Source organism: Diaphorina citri, unplaced genomic scaffold (genome assembly GCF_000475195.1).
Source record: "Diaphorina citri unplaced genomic scaffold, Diaci psyllid genome assembly version 1.1 scaffold212, whole genome shotgun sequence".
Classification (NCBI taxonomy): Eukaryota; Metazoa; Arthropoda; class Insecta; order Hemiptera; family Psyllidae; genus Diaphorina; species Diaphorina citri.
Window position 1 is genome coordinate 212,756 of NW_007377649.1, and position 19,206 is coordinate 231,961.

The 19,206-nt window shown below is 35.3% G+C and overlaps 1 long non-coding RNA gene across 1 annotated transcript in view; it reads right to left on the reverse strand.

Moving 5' to 3' along the window:
* Positions 1-2,942: 2,942 nt before the first annotated feature.
* LOC113466103 overlaps positions 2,943-19,206 on the reverse strand; it is a 24,108-nt gene continuing 7,844 nt past the window's right edge. Inside the window, exons 2-3 of the long non-coding RNA XR_003390608.1 lie at positions 10,756-10,885; positions 2,943-3,068 (exon numbers count right to left, since the gene is read on the reverse strand). This is a non-coding gene — a long non-coding RNA (uncharacterized LOC113466103). The remainder of the gene's footprint in view (positions 3,069-10,755; positions 10,886-19,206) is intronic.

Here is a 19,206-nt window from a genome sequence, read left to right on the forward strand (position 1 = left end):
TGTCTCAAATGTATCTTATTGAAAGCTGATGTGGATGGGCTTCAGGGAAGGGGAAATGTTATTAGTGCACATTTCCTTCCCAGTCGCGAAGGGAGGACTTTGTATTGAGCTCTTGCTGACTGATTTCGTTCAAATTTCCAAAAATCTTTTGAAAACGTGAATCTTTTGGGAAAAGAATCGACTGTATGTGTAGTATTGTTTCTAATTTTTCGAAAAAGTCCATTAACATGAAGGCGATTGAGGATGTGTAAAGAGAGACCAATAACCCACTTAACAAATCTAGCTTGAAAGCCACAGGGACAGAAAGCACGAAAACACGTCATGAAACAACTGTGGACCGGATAATACCTCCCTGACCAAATCAGTTTCATAGATTTGCTGTTAAAATAATAGATGACCTTTGGATACTAACAATGGCACTACTGAAATAGTAATTCACGTATCGAACTTGGTCTCTCTACCCAGCAACCCAGCACCGGTATTTATCTTCCCACGCATTCAAGTCTCAATCACAAGAACTTCGACACTGGTAGTTGTGTAAAAAAAATCTAGAGTGGAGGGGGCAGCATTTTTAAAAATATTGACAGTTACAAAAAAAAAGTTGTGCTTTGAACACAAGTTAGCAACAAACATCGCGCGACCAGTACACAATAGTACTTAATACAATGGGAAAGGTTTATACAGGGCCTGACAGGGTCTTGATAAAGTTTATCAAGAGATAAAGCGACAACGGTCTTCACAGGGATATACAACGGTTTTAACAAAGTTTTGTATGTACTACTGCCCCTACTGAGATAAAACTTGAACACTATTGAGAGAGATCGATCTTTAATATCAAGATCACAGGCATAAAACGCATAAAAGTATCTTTACCACGTGTAGATCATACGCAGGCAGAATAATTTCATGACAGCTTTTCTAGTAGTTTAGTCAACAGAACTCACTCGGAAAATGATGCCCAGAAACTAATGCGCAAATTTCAAACAGGAAGAAACATTCGAGAGTTATCCTAGCCTAGAACAAACTAACAAATTTACGGTCTCGATGAAAAATCGTGGAGAAAGAATTTGCAACTGACTTTGGTCATTCAATGATCCTAAGAGTAAGATACATAGGTTCAAAGGAAAATGGCTGAAGATCATAAACACTTTGCTCGTCAGCTAAGAGTCTACAGTTCATCCTATGATTATTTTAATTGCGTCAGCCTCATTTTTTTACGCCAACCTCTACATTGATGAGGACAAGCAGAATGAAGACTGTCACATCCCAACAATTACAACAAAAGGAGGCTGAACTTTAACGTTCTATTGAATAAGCTCAAGTCTGATTACTCATTAGCCTGGTCATGAATACAACACGATGCCTCCCTATACCACCCAAATAGTGAAACACCACAACACCCGCGAAGAGATAGCACATCGCTCTAAATGCCGAAAAAGCAATATATCTCTCTGCAAGATCATAGCATAATAAGCAATTTCTGCAAATCTACACACAGATTTTCCGGAAGGGAAGATGGATTTCAGATTCCGATCGGCCTTTTAAGTAAACATGTTCTTGCTTCAAAGGTACAAAGCACTTGAAATCATAGTCTAGAAGTAGGCGGCTTCTATAGACACGTCCAAAGTACGAGCTGCCGATTTTCATCTTCCAATGGCTCTAGAGTCTAGTCCTTCCATGGCATCTGATTGTGTGGTTCAAGATATTTCATTTAAGAAGATAGTATACAAAGTTTTACTGACAGTAAAACAGGCAAAACCGAACTAGCATAATCTCTCTTCCACGTAAAAAATATCACATCTACTTTAGGCCATACCTCTACTCCTCGACGTCAGACGAAAAAGAGGAGGAAGCAAAATTGTCAACGAAAAAAAGGAGCATAATCAAATAAAAATCTAAAAAAAGTAACGGCTAAATAACCACCCTCTGCCTAGCCCTCTTTTTCGTTATCCTCTCCAGAAAATTGTTCGCCGCTTACAGCAACAGATCCTTCAATAAGGGACCTAGAACTTCTTTTTTATTTGAAATAAAAGCTCATATGTTTCGTTTGAAATCTGAAGATTATTGTTGGAGGAGGAGGAGGAGATGGAGGAGGGAGGAGGGTCACTAACGTATAACCCACCCTCAGGGGTACCCGGGCATTTACGGGCCCCCAAATGAAGAAATACTATTTCTGAAGTAGGTAGGTATACTATACATAATTATCTGCCTATAATTTGGAGCCATCCTTTAAAGTATTATCCATAAAGTTTTAGGTGGCATAGTTTTTGAAGGGAAAAAGACAATGTGGCTGACTTGATACGTACACCCTGTTTTTTTTTTTTTTTAGGCCCGGGTCTAGCCAGGTGATGGCTCTACAGTTCAATGGTTCTGGCTTCGAGATAGCAACACATATACCTGCGATCCCGTATTTGTTTTCCTAATTACTTTTATTTACATAACTTTACACAAACTAAATGCATAATCACCGACACTAAACTTAGCAGTTGTCAGTTTTAGCAATGTCATTAAACTCATTAACCGATCCTACAGCAACATTTCGTTTTGTTTACCGAAGTTTTCAATTGACACGAGATTTTCCGAACCCACCCTCAGAGTACAGCTGCTCTCTGTGTACACACATTACAGAGATGTCAACTATGCATAATATAGGATATGACATAGTTACAACCTATGGGCTTTCCATATCAATACTCATGGATAGTTCAATACTGGATCTGCTATCAAGTAGGTATTATGATGGAATAGTCCTGTCAATATCGGTTTAATACTGTTGAATGTTCATCAAGTTTAGATACGGATGAAAATGATAGAATTCATTACAATCCTTTGAACAATGTACTCAAGTTCAGCAATATTAAGATCTAAAGCTAGAGAAACCACACAAGCTATAGGGACTTATGTAAATTATGTATGTTTTTTTTTTTAATCGGGATCGGATATAGAACTCCAATAAACGGTTTGTACCTTGGAATTACTTACTTATATGTAGGCAGCTCAAAGGAAGGCAAAGGATTGGAAACCAACACTTTCCTGGTGCGACCCCTGATGATAATGGTTCACGTTATCTGCAACAATCAGAAAGTTTCAGCGAAAGTGTTATCAGGAGTTTAGATTCAAACATGTACAAAATTTGGGATTAATTTAATATGAGATATTTTCAGAGTATTAGTAGGGACAAAAGCTATAACAATAGAAGCTAGGTATCTAAAAACTTCAAGTTTAAGAGAGTGGAGAGGAAATAGCTTTCATGATCTGATCGAAAATATTGTGTTATCAGGATTTTCCAACAGGAAAACAGATGGCGTTGATTTTATATTGATAAATTTACAAGTACGAGTATTACTTATCCGGTTTATCCATACCATTATTGTTGCTCTTCAAATGACATAGTTTCCCTAACTTACGACGCGACGTTTCTATATAACTTCTTAGTTTTAAGTGCACCAACCACTGGGATATTCACACTCCCACTTCTGCCCCTCACATAAAATTTTCGGTTATGTCTATCAACAGTGTCAACCTTTTAAAGTCGTTTAAAATATCGTTAGTTTTGAAGTATAACCATTTTCACGCAATGACATATAAAATGGTTCACGTTATCTGCAACAATCAGAAAGTTTCAGCGAAAGTGTTATCAGGAGTTTAGATTCAAACATGTACAAAATTTGGGATTAATTTAATATGAGATATTTTCAGAGTATTAGTAGGGACAAAAGCTATAACAATAGAATAACCGATCCATTGATTTCTATGGTTGACTTATAAAGTTACGATGAGTGTTTTCAAAAAAGATATCATACATAGGCAATAATTATAAGCACCTGCGTTAGTACCTAAACATAATTATAATGAACACCTAATTATTTTGGGATTACAAATAAACTTGAAGAAAATAGGTGTGTGAATAGGTAGGTAATTCGAGGAAAAAGAAATCTACAAATCACGTTACATACAAATTATATAAACAAAGACGTCAAAACTGCTGGGTACTTTATATGACGCAAGAGAAAATGCAGTGAAGGAACAAGTGAAAACTAAGCAGCAAGGTAAAGGTGTCTGCATAAATGTGGCAACGAAATGAGCAATGTATGTTATTCAAAGGAAACATATAACATGTAAGGAAATAAGGCAACCGATCCATTGATTTCTATGGTTGACTCATAAAGTTACGATGAGTGTTTTCAAAAAAGATATCATACATAGGCAATAATTATAAGCACCTGCGTTAGTTTCTAAACATAATTATAATAAATTCCTAATTATTTTGGGATTACAAATAAACTTGAAGAAAATAGGTGTATGAATAGGTAGGTAATTCGAGGAAAAAGAAATCTACAAATCACGTTACATACAAATTATATAAACAAAGACGTCAAAACTGCTGGTAGGTACTTTATTTTATATGACGCAAGAGAAAATGCAGTGAAGGAACAAGTGAAAACTAAGCTGCAAGGTAAAGGTGTCTGCATAAATGTGGCAACGAAATGAGCAATGTATGTTATTCAAAGGAAACATATAACATGTAAGGAAATAAGGAAGGGTAAGATTTGAGTTGGGTTAGGTTAGGGGTTTTGTGTTTTCTTTGGATTTATTTCAAAGAAAACTTTCTCCCCTCTTTTCATGTCGTCTTTAACCCTCATACGTTCGATTTGAATGCTTAATTATTTGTTTCTTATTACCCCTATTTCAGCACTTGTAAGTATATTGGAAAATCTTATGAACAGGTAAGAAGTTTCAAATTTCAGTGGCGAATTTGAAAGATTCTTAATCGCTAACTTACGACGCGACGTTTCTAAATAACTTCTTACTTTTAAGTGCACCAACTACTGGGAAATTCACACTCCCACTTCTACTCCTCACATAAAATTTTCAATTATGTCTATCAACAGTGTCAACCTTTTAAAGTCGTTTAAAATATCGTTAGTTTTGAAGTATAACCATTTTCACGCAATGACATATAATTGAAAACCCTTTGTTCTATCAGCCTCAAAATCATGATAAAGGAAAATGATTTTTGTAACGATCAATCGTACAGATTCCCCTACGTTTTTGTCTCGCATACAATACGTATCGTTATGTGAGTATTGGGTTGCGCAATCCCATTACATCAACAATGTCTGATAGCCCTGCTCATCTAACGGTAGACTGAAGTGGTAGTACAAACAATTGGAGAGATCCCCTGGTTGTTTCAGTTTATGTGGGCTCTTGTCAATGATATACCTGTATCGAAAGTAAAGTCCGCGGTAGGGGATAGTTATGATGGGCAACTCAAGAGGAGTTCCTTTTGTCTGAGAAAATCTCAAGGGTTTGATATGTTTAATTGAAGTTTAATGAGTAATTTTCATTGTGATTATTCATGCAAAGAAGGAGACTGAAGGATTTTTTGTGAAGCTCCTTGAATGGAGTCTCAATAATGTCGAGATATGTAGGTAAGTTCATAATTACCTTCACATAATTACTGATCGTTCTATTTATATGGGCCACTTTAGAACAACTCTAATAGCTGTTGTTTTTGAAGATTGAAGGACAAGAAACCTTAGAAAATGATTGTTTGTATTCCATCGATATGGTCTTTAACCCAGGTTGCTTCAGCTATGAAAACAGTGGCTAAATTTTGAACATTGCTGGGTTATGAAAAAAGTTTCCGCTATCAGGTAGCAAATTAGCAAAGTATTCACAACTTTAATATCTTCAAGCACCCGTCTGATTTTCTTTTCATTTTTAATAAAGAAAAATAATTCACGCTTGGTTTGCTTGTTGAGATCGTCAATGATTGTTTGTATTCCATCGTCTTTAACCCCGGTTGCTTCAGCTATGAAAACAATGGCTAAATTTTGAACATTGCTGGGTTATGAAAAAAGTTTCCGCTATCGGGTAGCAAATTAGCAAAGTATTCACAATTTTAATATCTTCAAGCACCCGTCTGATTTTCTTTTCATTTTTAATAAAGAAAAATAATTCACGCTTGGTTTGCTTGTTGAGATCGTCAGAAACAATTTAACTATCAAGTTATATCAATTAAAACGTCCGTGGATAATGAGAAAATGATTAAAAAATACAACAGCTCCACGGTTAATAAAGAAATAATGAAGAGTATGACTTGGAAGTTGAAAAAAAGAACAAAGTGAAAAAGTTCTGAGCGATAAATGAACGTATGTAGGGGTAAGAGCGCGAGTATTTTTAGTACTTTGATTGCGTACTTAAATTAGCTAACTGTCTATTGAAGATACCTTTCATGAATAACATAAAATGAGAAACTTTAGGCTAAAAACAGAGTGGACCGAGCACAGAGCTTGCATGACAGAGGGAAGTGACGAATTCAAACTGCATAGAGCTGAGAGATAAAGATTTTAACATTATGGGCAAAACAATCATAATTATTAATTACCTAAGACATCGATGAAGCCCGCCACGGAAAAACAAATCCAATCCACAATAAATCAACCCGACTAATATAAGAAGAATGAACTCATTATTTTATTTCAAAAAGAAAATTCTGTAGGTACAACATTAGAACATTACGCTGGTGGAAGTTATTTTTTATTTGTAACATGTCAGGAACTTGAATAATTTTACCTCTAGACCTGTAAATCCTCATTGTACTTTTATACACATGTAAACCTTTATGTTATGAAGTCTCTACCTACCTATATTAAAACCCCAACAAGAAACATTAATATGTAATACCTTTGTGCTTGACATCATGTTATTCTTTGAGTCCCCCTACCTGTTTTCTTTGAATGAATTAAGTCCCCCCTGCTACTACCTCTGATGTTTTCTTATTCAATAAGATCTGAATGAATTAAGAACTTACTCAACACATTCCTGGCAAGGTCGTCCGTCACCATGTCTACGTCACCAAACTCTCCCCCCCTCCCTCCTCCTCACCCCCCGAAGTATCTTACAAGAAACATCTGCCACTTTTAATCGGGATCGGATATAGAACTCCAATAAACGGTTTGTACCTTGGAATTACTTACTTATATGTAGGCAGCTCAAAGGAAGGCAAAGGATTGGAAACCAACACTTTCCTGGTGCGACCCCTGATGATTATGTTCACGTTATCTGCAACAATCAGAAAGTTTCAGCGAAAGTGTTATCAGGAGGTTAGATTCAAACATGTACAAAATTTGGGATTAATTTAATATGAGATATTTTCAGAGTATTAGTAGGGACAAAAGCTATAACAATAGAAGCTATTTTAAAACTTCAAGTTCGAGGGAGTCGAGAGTAAAAGCTTTCATGATCTGATCGGAATTGTGTTCCTTATCAATCGGGGTTTTCCAACAGGAAAACAGATGGTGTTGATTTTATATTGATAAATTTACAAGTACGAGTATTACTTATCCGGTTTATCCATACCATTATTGTTGCTCTTCAAATAACATAGTTTCTGTTTCCATTAGGGCCATATCGAGGGTACTAACTAATCTGTAAATTTGCCTTTATATAACAGATTCGTGGTTCCAGAAGACTGAAGATAGAAAGTGTCTACTTGTATTGACATAGTTTCTGTTTCCATTAGAGCCATATCGAGGGTACTAACTAATCTGTAAATTTGCCTTTTTAAAACAGATTCGTGGTTCCAGAAGACTGAAGAGAGAAAGTGTCTACTTGTATTTCCTGATGAATACGTACGTAGGTAATTCGTACACAGGTACTCCAGACAAAAAGTTCGCCTTTGGTGCGTACTTGTATTTCCTGATGAATACGTACGTAGGTAATTCGTACACAGGTACTCCAGACAAAAAGTTCGCCTTTGGTGCGTTACCCGATTGAAATAATTCATCTAAACCTCCTTGCAGTGTGATATAAATCGCACCTCCAAGGTGCATAATAAGGGCATGCATACATCACACCCAGCTTATATGCAGCTGAAACGTTGCAACAGTGTGATATAAATCGCACCTCCAAGGTGCATAATAAGGGCATACATCACACCCAGCTTATATGCAGCTGAAACGTTGCATCCATAAAATTGCATGTCGGGTGCAGCATATGATTAGAAAGCGAAATATTAGCGGAGTGGGGTTTGGCTGGTCATAATTTCTCTTGCAACTTGCAAAGGTTCGATAAATCTTCATGAAGGATTGCACAGGCACACTTTGTAAGGTGTGCTTGGGAAGAAAATTATTATGCTCCAAGTGCTTTACCTGAGAACCTAACATGCATTAATGTTATTGTTTTATAATAAATGTAGGTACCTCGTCCTTTATTACACTGCAAATTAATTAGAAACAAGAGTTAAGTCTTTGCCATACAAAGAAGGTTTAAAACCGATTTCTTTCTTTGGAAATAAGTAGGTATTTGAATAATTGAGTAGGTACTATTTTGTACTTGATTGATCATATAAACTCAAGAGAACTCTTGGTATTACATGGGTAATATCTTTTGTGACTGCCTTTAATTACCCTCAGCAAATTAATTAGAAACAAGAGTTAAGTCTTTGCCATACAAAGAAGGTTTAAAACCGATTTCTTTCTTTAGAAAGCCTCCTTACAAATAAGTAGGTATTTGATTGTTTGATAATTGAGTAGGCACTATTTTGTACTTGATTGATCATATAAAATCAAGAGAACTCTTGGTATTACCCGTATTACATGGGTAATAATTTATCTTTTGTGACTATTGATGGAGTAAGGTTCCACATTTACAGCTAAGTACCTACCTACCTACCTACCTTGTCTGTAGAACATTACGCTGGTGGAAGTCATTAGTCCGTCCTTCCTTTATTATTACTAATAATAAAAGGTATAGTGGACGGACTATTGTATTCGCTTCGGTGTCGTCTGTCTGTCTGTCGGTCGGTCTGTCTGTCCCCATAGAAGGACTTATCCAAACCTAGTCGACCTTTATATCAAATTAAAGGTCTTTTTACCAGGAACACGAAAATGGTGCAAATTTTGTCCAGAAAACCATAAAGCTAAAAAACCAAAAAAAAAACTGGTTTTTGGGGGATTTTTTTCACATTTTCTCACACAAATGAGCTCTGATCTCGATAATAATGAGAAAATGATTAAAAATACAACAGCTCCACGGTTAATAAAGAAATAATGAAGAGTATGACTTGGAAGTTGAAAAAAAAGAACAAAGTGAAAAAGTTCTGAGCGAAAAATGAACGTATCTAGGGGTAAGAGCGCGAGTATTTTTAGTACTTTGATTGTGTACTTAAATTAGCTAACTGTCTAATGAAGATAACTTTCATGAATAACATAAAATGAGAAACTTTAGGCTAAAAACAGAGTGGACCGAGCACAGAGCTTGCATGACAGAGGGAAGTGATGAAGGCGTCACCTATGTTAAGCTACGCCGAGAAAGGCCAATAAATGGATGGGTGACTTAAACATTATATTGGGAATAAAGGGAGAACGGGCTCTAAGTAGTCTTGATTTTAAATCATTACATGAAAGTAAAATCAAAAAATCAAATCAAGAATGATAATAAACTGAATATTAAACAAATTAGGTAGGTACAAAGGTATTCTTTAACCATGATCGAATAAACTACGGGCTAAAAAATTCCCGGGGGGGTACAAACAAGGAGCTCAAGTAGTGGAGGGAGGGCACCCTATACCTCATGTGTTATAAAAGCGTATCCTAAAAAAATGTAAACAAACCGCCATGTTGTGCTCATAAGAGTGGCACGAATTTCAAATTTTGAGAACCATCGGGTTTATTAGTGCATGATTTATGAACTTTTTTCACGTAAGAGCTTATTTCATCAATAATGATGTAATTTCATCAATAATGATGAAATAAGCTCTTCGTGCTGTTATTTTACTGGTTTTGGTTTTCAAAATTTGAAATTCGCGCCACTCTTATGAATTCAAACTGCATAGAGCTGAGAGATAAAGATTTTAACGTTATGAGCAAAACAATCATAATTATTAATTACCTAAGACATCGATGAAGCGCGCCACGGAAAAACAAATCCAATCCACAATAAATCAACCCGACTAATATAAGAAGAATGAACTCATTATTTTATTTCAAAAAGAAAATCACCAGTTGCATTTCAATACGTCTTAAGTCCCCCTACCTGTTTTCTTTGAATGAATTAAGTCCCCCCTTCTACTACCTCTGATGTTTTCTTATTCAATAAGATCTGAATGAATTAAGTCCCCCCCCCTGCTACTACCTCTGATGTTTTCTTATTCAATAAGATCTGAATGAATTTAAGAACATTCCTGGCAAGGTCGTCACCATGTCTACGTCACCAAACTCCCCTCCTCCTCACCCCCCGAAGTATCTTACAAGAAACATCTGCCACTTTCTACAAGCAAGAGGAATGTTAAGGAAACCAAAATGCACTTATTATGTCTTAATCTTTACTCCCTCTTTTGGCTCAGAAGTTGTGTGAGGTAAGTTGGATATGTTTCTTCCAAACTAACTTCATGATAATTGAGAATCCTTGTTGTTCAACAAATCGATCAAAGCTCGTTTAACAGATTGTACTGTGGGCCGTTCAGACTGTCATTATGTCAGTTGGACAATACATATAGTCGTTTGGAAGAGTTGACCGATCTGTATCTCACACGGCACATTGTTGCAATGGTGTTTAAAAAATTAACATAGATAGGTATTTACCCGATTTCCTTCAGGATCCCATTCAACAGAATGTACTGTCGGCCGTTCAGACTGTCATTATGTCAGTTGGACAATACATTTATAGTCGTTTGGAAGAGTTGACCAATCTGTATCTCACACGGCACATTGTTGCAATGGTGTTCAAAAAATTAACATAGGTATTTACCCGATTTCCTTCAGGATCCCATTTGCCAGCATGCAAGAAACAAGGGTTTTAGATACATGACGATTAGAGTAAAGGTCAACACATCTTGGACATTATTCTAACTTCGTCTCATGTAGTCAATTGAAGATGGCTGAAATACATACAAACAAGGGTTAGGGGTTAGTTAAAAGTGGAATTTTTGCAGGTGATCAACTTTGGATGAAGCTATGTGCTCGGGTTTTATGTCTTCTCAAACATCCTAATTCTTTTCAATGGGCCCCTACTTCCTTTTCTTACCGCGTCTGATGACCTTCACCTATATTTTTTAAGATGATTTGGCTAAGTATGCTGTAGGATATTCACCTAAATTTAAAGCACCTACAGACTTTTTGGTTATATCTGAAGTCTTTTTCTTTTGTTTCAGGTCCTAACTTTGAACTTCCAAATCAAAACCACCGGAAATCTTTCAATAGAATTCTGCAGATTCAGACCAAAAGCAACAATGAAACTTCAATTGAATCATGGCCATAGAAAGTCAAAGCAGCTTTGCTATGCTTCCTAATTAAATTTTCTTTTGTTGACTTAATAGTACAACTACATTACTTATACGCACTTACGCACGTATGCCTGCTTTTTTATGCCTTTGAGTAGCTCTCAAACCAGTTTAGCTAGAAAATTCGAAAGGCTGACTTTTAATGAGATGTACAGTAATGCACCCTGCACCTCAATTTCTCGAAACCAAGTTTTTTCTTTCTCGAATGATAAAAGAGTTTTTGACCCCTATACTATTTATTTCCAAGGGGGGGGACCACTTTTTCTATAGAACTCGGCAGATGTATCGGGAAAACACCTGGACTCTGTTGTAGAGAGGGGACCACGAAATTCCGCACCTGGCACAAGCAAGGGGGGGGCTTCAATAATCACAGCTGCCCCACAAATTAATGCATTCTGATAAATACTCGGTGCTGTCTGTAGTGTCTATTGTTATGTAGGCTCTGGCACGCGTGTATCACGAGACCTTAAATCTGATATAATATCTATAATATGTTATCATGCTTTTTCATATAAATACTGTTATTTTACATTGAAAATACTTCGCCATATGGTGGTGGCTTCCAATTATAAATATGCTGTGCTTTCATTACTTTCAGTTTCGTGGCAAGGAGTTGAGATTTTTATCATAGGTATTACATAATAATGACCACCTAGGCGTAATAACCTATGTAGAAATGTCTGTTGTTGAGCTGGAGGGTTCATGGACGTATAATTAGCATTTTCATAGGAACTCAACTTCGCAACTCAATAATATGCAGAAAATGTTTCCAAAGTACTGCTTTTCCTTTGACCTTAGAAGGTACCTATTTTCACAAGGCAAACCTTACACCTCAGATAGCCTTTTTATCCCAGCAGCCTTCTCAGGGTCCTACGTATTTTAGAGGAATAGAAACATCAATTTATACAACAATCTGTAAGGAAGTAAAATAGCTACAGGTTAAGTAGCTATAAAGGAAATGAGCTTGGAGGCTAATTCCTAAAAGTCCATCATCCATCATTATTTGCCTTTTGATGGAGTTCTCGAATATCCTAAAACCAAGTTATTTATAATTATAATCATAACGAAACAACTTTTCAGATATTTTAAACCCATTTCATCGAACTTTAAGCTCGTACACTCGTATTATCAGGTAAATGAATACTGGAAATAAAGTATCGGATTTCTCAGTTTACCACATTGGAAATTTTAATGGATTCTATATTAGTCCGAAGTAATTTTTGGGCAAGAGATATAAAAGATCAAAAAGGTATTGCTTACAGACTTGAACTTTTGCTCAAAATTCATGCAACAGCAAAGCTCTTAAATACATGGCTAAGTAGGTAGGTAAATACCAAATACCCTAGTAAATAATAAATTTGTCCTACATACATCTGAAGTTTACACAATTTGTGTTGGAAGTTGGATCCACAGTTGGAAGTGTACACAATTTGTGAAGATGTAAACCTCTCTTTCCTCCGTAAGTGGTGACCATTGATAAGATAATGGACATTGAGAAGACAAATAAACTGACCATGGGGTTTTAAGTTTTAAATGGCACTCCAAAGTCCAAAGTTTACCTCTCTCACTTCAGCACTTTAATGTCCATCTTGTCCATTACGAAACACAAAAAGTGGTCAAAGTGGACCTCCCACTCTGTTTCCATATGAAGAAACATGTTTAAGGACTTTGGAAACATTTGAAGAACAAGTGTGTTTGTGTTACGTGCTTGTGCAAAGACACCCTCCTTAGAATATTCAATATTTCCCGAACATTAATAGATACATCCTTTTTCCTTTCTTACGACACATGGGTTAGTCGAGCGGCCAGAAGCAGAAAATATGAATTACATTAGATGGGGGAGTAAAACCACTAAGCTAAGATCAAGGCGGCTTTAAAGTTGTGCAACAGACAAGATTTGAAAAATCTATAACTAATCTATAAAAATCAATCCATATTTAGTCAGTCAGTGATTCTGCAAATGACAGTGATTCCGCAAAAAGAAACAGATTAAACTCACAAATATCACCCATGGCCCCTGTACTACAGAAGAAAACCCTGCAGTCTGCACAGGAAAAAATAATACACTTCACCCTCGTTTTACCTCGGGGTATATTACAAAGATTTTCTGCTTTGTAGAGCGGAACTACAACTCCTCCTTTTCCAAATAACTTGTACTTGTAAGATTTGTAGAGTGTTTCCCCTTTTATTTGTATGCTCCTTGCTCCTCAGTATTTGTACAATTTATTCACAATTCGAACTAATATCAAAAAAGTTGGTCACATTTATATGAACATATCTAGCAATAAGATGGTCATATTTAAAAGTACAAGTTGGTCATATTTGTAGGTACAAATACGTCAAAATTTGAGCTTCAAGACAAATAACTTGTACTTGTAAGATTTGTAAAGTGTTTCCTTTTATTTGTATGCTCCTTGCTCCTCAGTATTTGTACAATTTGGTCACAATTGTACTAATATCAAAAAAGTTGGTCAGATTTATAAGAACATATCTAGCAATAAGATGGTCATATTTAAAAGTACAAGTTGGTCATATTTGTAGGTACAAATAAGTCAAAATTTGAGCTTCAAGCTGGCAATTTTAAGTTTGTAATATTTCTAGGTAAAAATCGGCCACAACAAAAGGTGCAAGTAGGTCAATTTTCAGGAATAGAGAAGTGTGAGGGACACTACATCTTTCAGTATCTACAAATAAATTATTGTAGGTCCATGCTTATTATCTACATCTACATATGTAGGTATCTATTAATATAAGGTGTACCAACAGATCCCTCGATATTATTTTTGTTTTTCCCAACGAATCTAATATGAATAAGTGTGAGGGACACTACATGTTTCAGTATATACAAATAAATTATTGAAGGTCCATGCTTATTATCTACATATGTAGGTATCTATTAATATAAGGTGTACCAACAGATCCCTCGATATTATTTTTGTTTTTCCCAACGAATCTAATATGAAGACCTATTTATGATAGGTAATATATTATTATTACCTATAACATAGGTCGGTATATAATAAATTATTGTATGACAAATGTAAACTATTAAAAACACTCATCATTCTGTTTTTCTAACGGATTTTTTAAACTAGTGACATTGGAAAATCAATGGTGCATATCGAATGAGATCCGAATACCGGATTCCTACACACTAGAATCTAGGGACAATTTTCATTTGTTTAGGAAACACCATTCATTACCATGCATTAAGTTCATCATTGTCACAATAGAGACGGAATTTCCAGGATAAATAATTAGGTATAATTTACAGTTGATATTTTTTTAATTATTCTAGATTCATCAAACCACATCTGCTGCAAATCATACTATACTATAAATAACAAAGTCGATATTGGTGGGGGGGGGATCGAATCTTACCTACTACAAACAGTCTAAATCTAAAGTGTCCAAACTAAAAGATGATCGACCAATAAAGAGTTGGCACTCTATTTACGAGTACTCATTTAGAGATAAGAAGAGACAAAATTGCTAAAATTGACTTGAGCACTTCAAGAGCCATCTACACTGTCCTACAATACGAGTAGGTAATGCAAAATCTCAAATGTTCTCAGGAAAAACATAGGTAACTTAATGTAAGGCTAAAATGCGCCTGTCTACCTGTTTCATTATGCTATACTCCATACATCTCGTACAGTATTGGCTCTCTCAACAGAAAACACAAAATGGATCGGAATTTTTAATGATGGCGTTTTGGGTGTAATAATGTAGATTGTAGGTATGTAATTGATGTGCAAAGAATTGAATGATATAATATTGAAGACATGATGTTAAATGTATGTTGGATTTGGAACGGCACGTAAATCATTTGCGGAGTTTTTCCATCAGTAATACTCGTAATTAGTTAGGTATACCTATAGGATAGGTAGTTACATACAATTAAATACCTTTAACTAAAGCTTTAGTTATAATGTTGAGTCAAAACTGTAGGTCATATACCTAGGTATCTATCTATCTATCTATTTAGACTGTGGGAGTTAAGGGACTTTTCAGTCTCATTCTGGCAGTAAAAACAGGGTAAATTCTATTCTATTGAATATTTTGATCACTATGACTATCAATTGTATCAATGCTATCATGCATTTATATAGTTAACGGTTTTCTTGGTCGATCCAATTGGCTTTTAATCCGATAGGGATAGAGGTGTAAACCTTAAACAAATATTGATCAGTTCCTCATTCCATGCTACCACTAATATTCTAATCAAAAGGTGTGATGATGATAAGCGTGCGGTGTGTCCCGGTGTGTATCGCCCGCACATTTCAACCAAAAACACATACATCACCATGATGTACAAAGGTATTCTTTAACCATGATCGAATAAACTACGGGCTAAAAAATTCCCGGAGGGACGGACCCAGCTTGTTTTTTTATTTGTAACATGTTAGGAGCTTGAATAATTTTACCTCTAGACCTGTAAATCCTCATTGTACTTTTATACACATGTAAACCTTTACGTTATGAAGTCTCTACCTACCTATATTAAAACCCCAACAAAAAACATTAATATGTAATACCTTTGTGCTTGACATCATGTTATTCTTTTGTGGCATATTAAAATGTACCTAATCTAATCAGGATTGAATTGACTGACCAGTGAAGTCTAAAGTCCTTTGTGAAACCATGATGGAGACTAGAAGACCAAGAGAATAAAAGTTAATCCAAGTTCAACTCTGTATAGAAAAGAAAACTCATCTTTTTCTTTCCTTTCAAAGACGGTGTTCTAATATTATTTTCTTCTTATACATTATTTAAAGAAAATTCAATCATATTTGAAGAGCTTTCAGGGAAAATCCAATCTACAGGATGTGAAGTTTTTTTATTGTCGTTATATGACAGACCAGTTCCCCTTTCCTTTGGACATGTAGCGATCATCTGCAGTCATCCATTTTAACACCCGTCCAAATGAATCTTAACAAGAGTGTTTATGTAGAAAGTTCGTGTTTGATGAGCAGAACATGCTCGTACTTTTCTTTGTGCATTTTCCTCAAAGTGACTTTGAAAAGTCAAAAACAAGTTTGGATTAAAAATGTACGAGTCCTTGTACTTCTTCAAGAATAGTTAGATAGCTACTCATATTGTTCGAATACTTACGTCAATGGGTATTTAAACGAACGTCGAATCATTTAAAGAAAATTCAATCATATTTGAAGAGCTTTCAGGGAAAATCCAATCTACAGGATGTGAAGTTTTTTATTGTCGTTATATGACAGACCAGTTCCCCTTTCCTTTGGACATGTAGCGATCATCTGCAGTCATCCATTTTAACACCCGTCCAAATGAAGCTTAACAAGAGTGTTTATGTAGAAAGTTCGTGTTTGATGAGCAGAACATACTCGTACTTTTCTTTGTGCATTTTCCTCAAAGTGACTTTGAAAAGTCAAAAAACATGTTTGGATTAAAAATGTACGAGTCCTTGTACATCTTCAAGAATAGTTAGATAGCTACTCATATTGTTCGAATACTTACGTCAATGGGTATTTAAACGAACGTCGAAAACTTGAACCGAACCTAACAATTACACCAATTACGAATTTTCTACGTTCTTTCTGCAATATAAAAATAATAATCATACTGCATAGGTCAGTCTTTATTAAATTAAGTTAGGCTTAGGCATTCAAGGAACAGTAGAGGTAGAACATGAATAAGTTACAAAGCAAAGAAAAGTTGCATGTCAAAAATAATAATCATACTGCATAGGTCATTCTTTATTAAATTAAGTTAGGCTTAGGCATTCAAGGAACAGTAGAGGTAGAACATGAATAAGTTACAAAGCAAAGAAAAGTTGCATGTAAGTGAAAACAACTCCATTCAATAATGAATATTGTTCCATAGATTGATTATAAATTGGAATTCGGAATTTTTAATGATGGCGTTTTGGGTGTAATAATGTAGGTATGTAATTGATGTGCAAAGAATTGAATGATATAATTGAAGACATGATTAATAATAAATATTGTTCCATAGATTGATTATAAATTGGAATTTGGAATTTTTAATGATGGCGTTTTGGGTGTAATAATGTAGGTATGTAATTGATGTGCAAAGAATTGAATGATATAATTGAAGACATGATGTTAAATAATTATAATGTTGTATTTGGAACAGCACGTAAATCATTTGCAGAGTTTTTCCATCAGTAATACTCGTAATTAGTTAGGTATACCTAACTAATTAGGGTAGGATAGGTAGTTACATACAATTAAATACCTTTAACTAAAGCTTTAGTTATAATGTTAAGTCAAAACTGTAGGTAATATACCTAGGTATCTATATCTATCTATTTAGACTGTGGGAGTTAAGGGACTTTTCAGTCTCATTCTGGCAGTGAAAACAGGGTAAATTCTATTCTATTGAATATTTTGATCACTATGACTATCAATTGTATCAATGCTATCATGCATTTATATAGTAACGGTTTTCTTGGTCGATCCACTTGGCTTTTAATCCGATAGGGATAGAGGTGTAAACCTTAAACAAATATTGATCAGTTCCTCATTCCATGGTACCAATAATATTCTAATCAAAAGGTGTGATGATGATAAGCGTGCGGTGTGTATCGCCCGCACATTTCAACCAAAAACACATACATCACCATGATATAATACAGGGTGAATAAACACGTTGTATTGTTCCAGTTATCCTTCAATAAGAGGTCTCTACAAGTTGTATTATTCCAGTGATCCTTCAATAAGGGACCTAGAACTTCTTTTTTATTTGAAATAAAAGCTCATATGTTTCGTTTGAAATCTGAAGATTATTCTTGGAGGAGGAGATGGAGGAGGAAGGGGAGGGAGGAGGGTCACTAACGTATAACCCACCCTCAGGGGTACCCGGGCATTTACGGGCCCCCAAATGAAGAAATACTATTTCTGAAATAGGTATACTAAACATATCTCCCTATAATGTGGGGCAATTCTTTATAAGCATCCTATTTTTCAAATTTTGGGATTTTGGCCCTAAAGAGGCTATAGTTTTTCAAAGTGACAATATGGTTGACATGATACACCCTGTAGTTTTCTAGTTTATTTTTTTTTAGACCCGGGTTTAGCCAGGTGATGGCTCTACAGTTCAATGGTTCTGGCTTCGAGATAGCAACACATATACCTGCGATCCCGTATTTGTTTTCCTAATTACTTTTATTTACATAACTTTACACAAACTAAATGCATAATCACCGACACTAAACTTAGCAGTTGTCAGTTTTAGCAATGTCATTAAACTCATTAACCGATCCATTGATTTCTATGGTTGACTTATAAAGTTACGATGAGTGTTTTCAAAAAAGATATCATACATAGGCAATAATTATAAGCACCTGCGTTAGTACCTAAACATAATTATAATGAACACCTAATTATTTTGGGATTACAAATAAACTTGAAGAAAATAGGTGTGTGAATAGGTAGGTAATTCGAGGAAAAAGAAATCTACAAATCACGTTACATACAAATTATATAAACAAAGACGTCAAAACTGCTGGGTACTTTATATGACGCAAGAGAAAATGCAGTGAAGGAACAAGTGAAAACTAAGCAGCAAGGTAAAGGTGTCTGCATAAATGTGGCAACGAAATGAGCAATGTATGTTATTCAAAGGAAACATATAACATGTAAGGAAATAAGGAAGGGTAAGATTTGAGTTGGGTTAGGTTAGGGGTTTTGTGTTTTCTTTGGATTTATTTCAAAGAAAACTTTCTCCCCTCTTTTCATGTCGTCTTTAACCCTCATACGTTCGATTTGAATGCTTAATTATTTGTTTCTTATTACCCCTATTTCAGCACTTGTAAGTATATTGGAAAATCTTATGAACAGGTAAGAAGTTTACACATTTCAGTGGCGAATTTGAAAGATTCTTAATCGCTAACTTACGACGCGACGTTTCTATATAACTTCTTA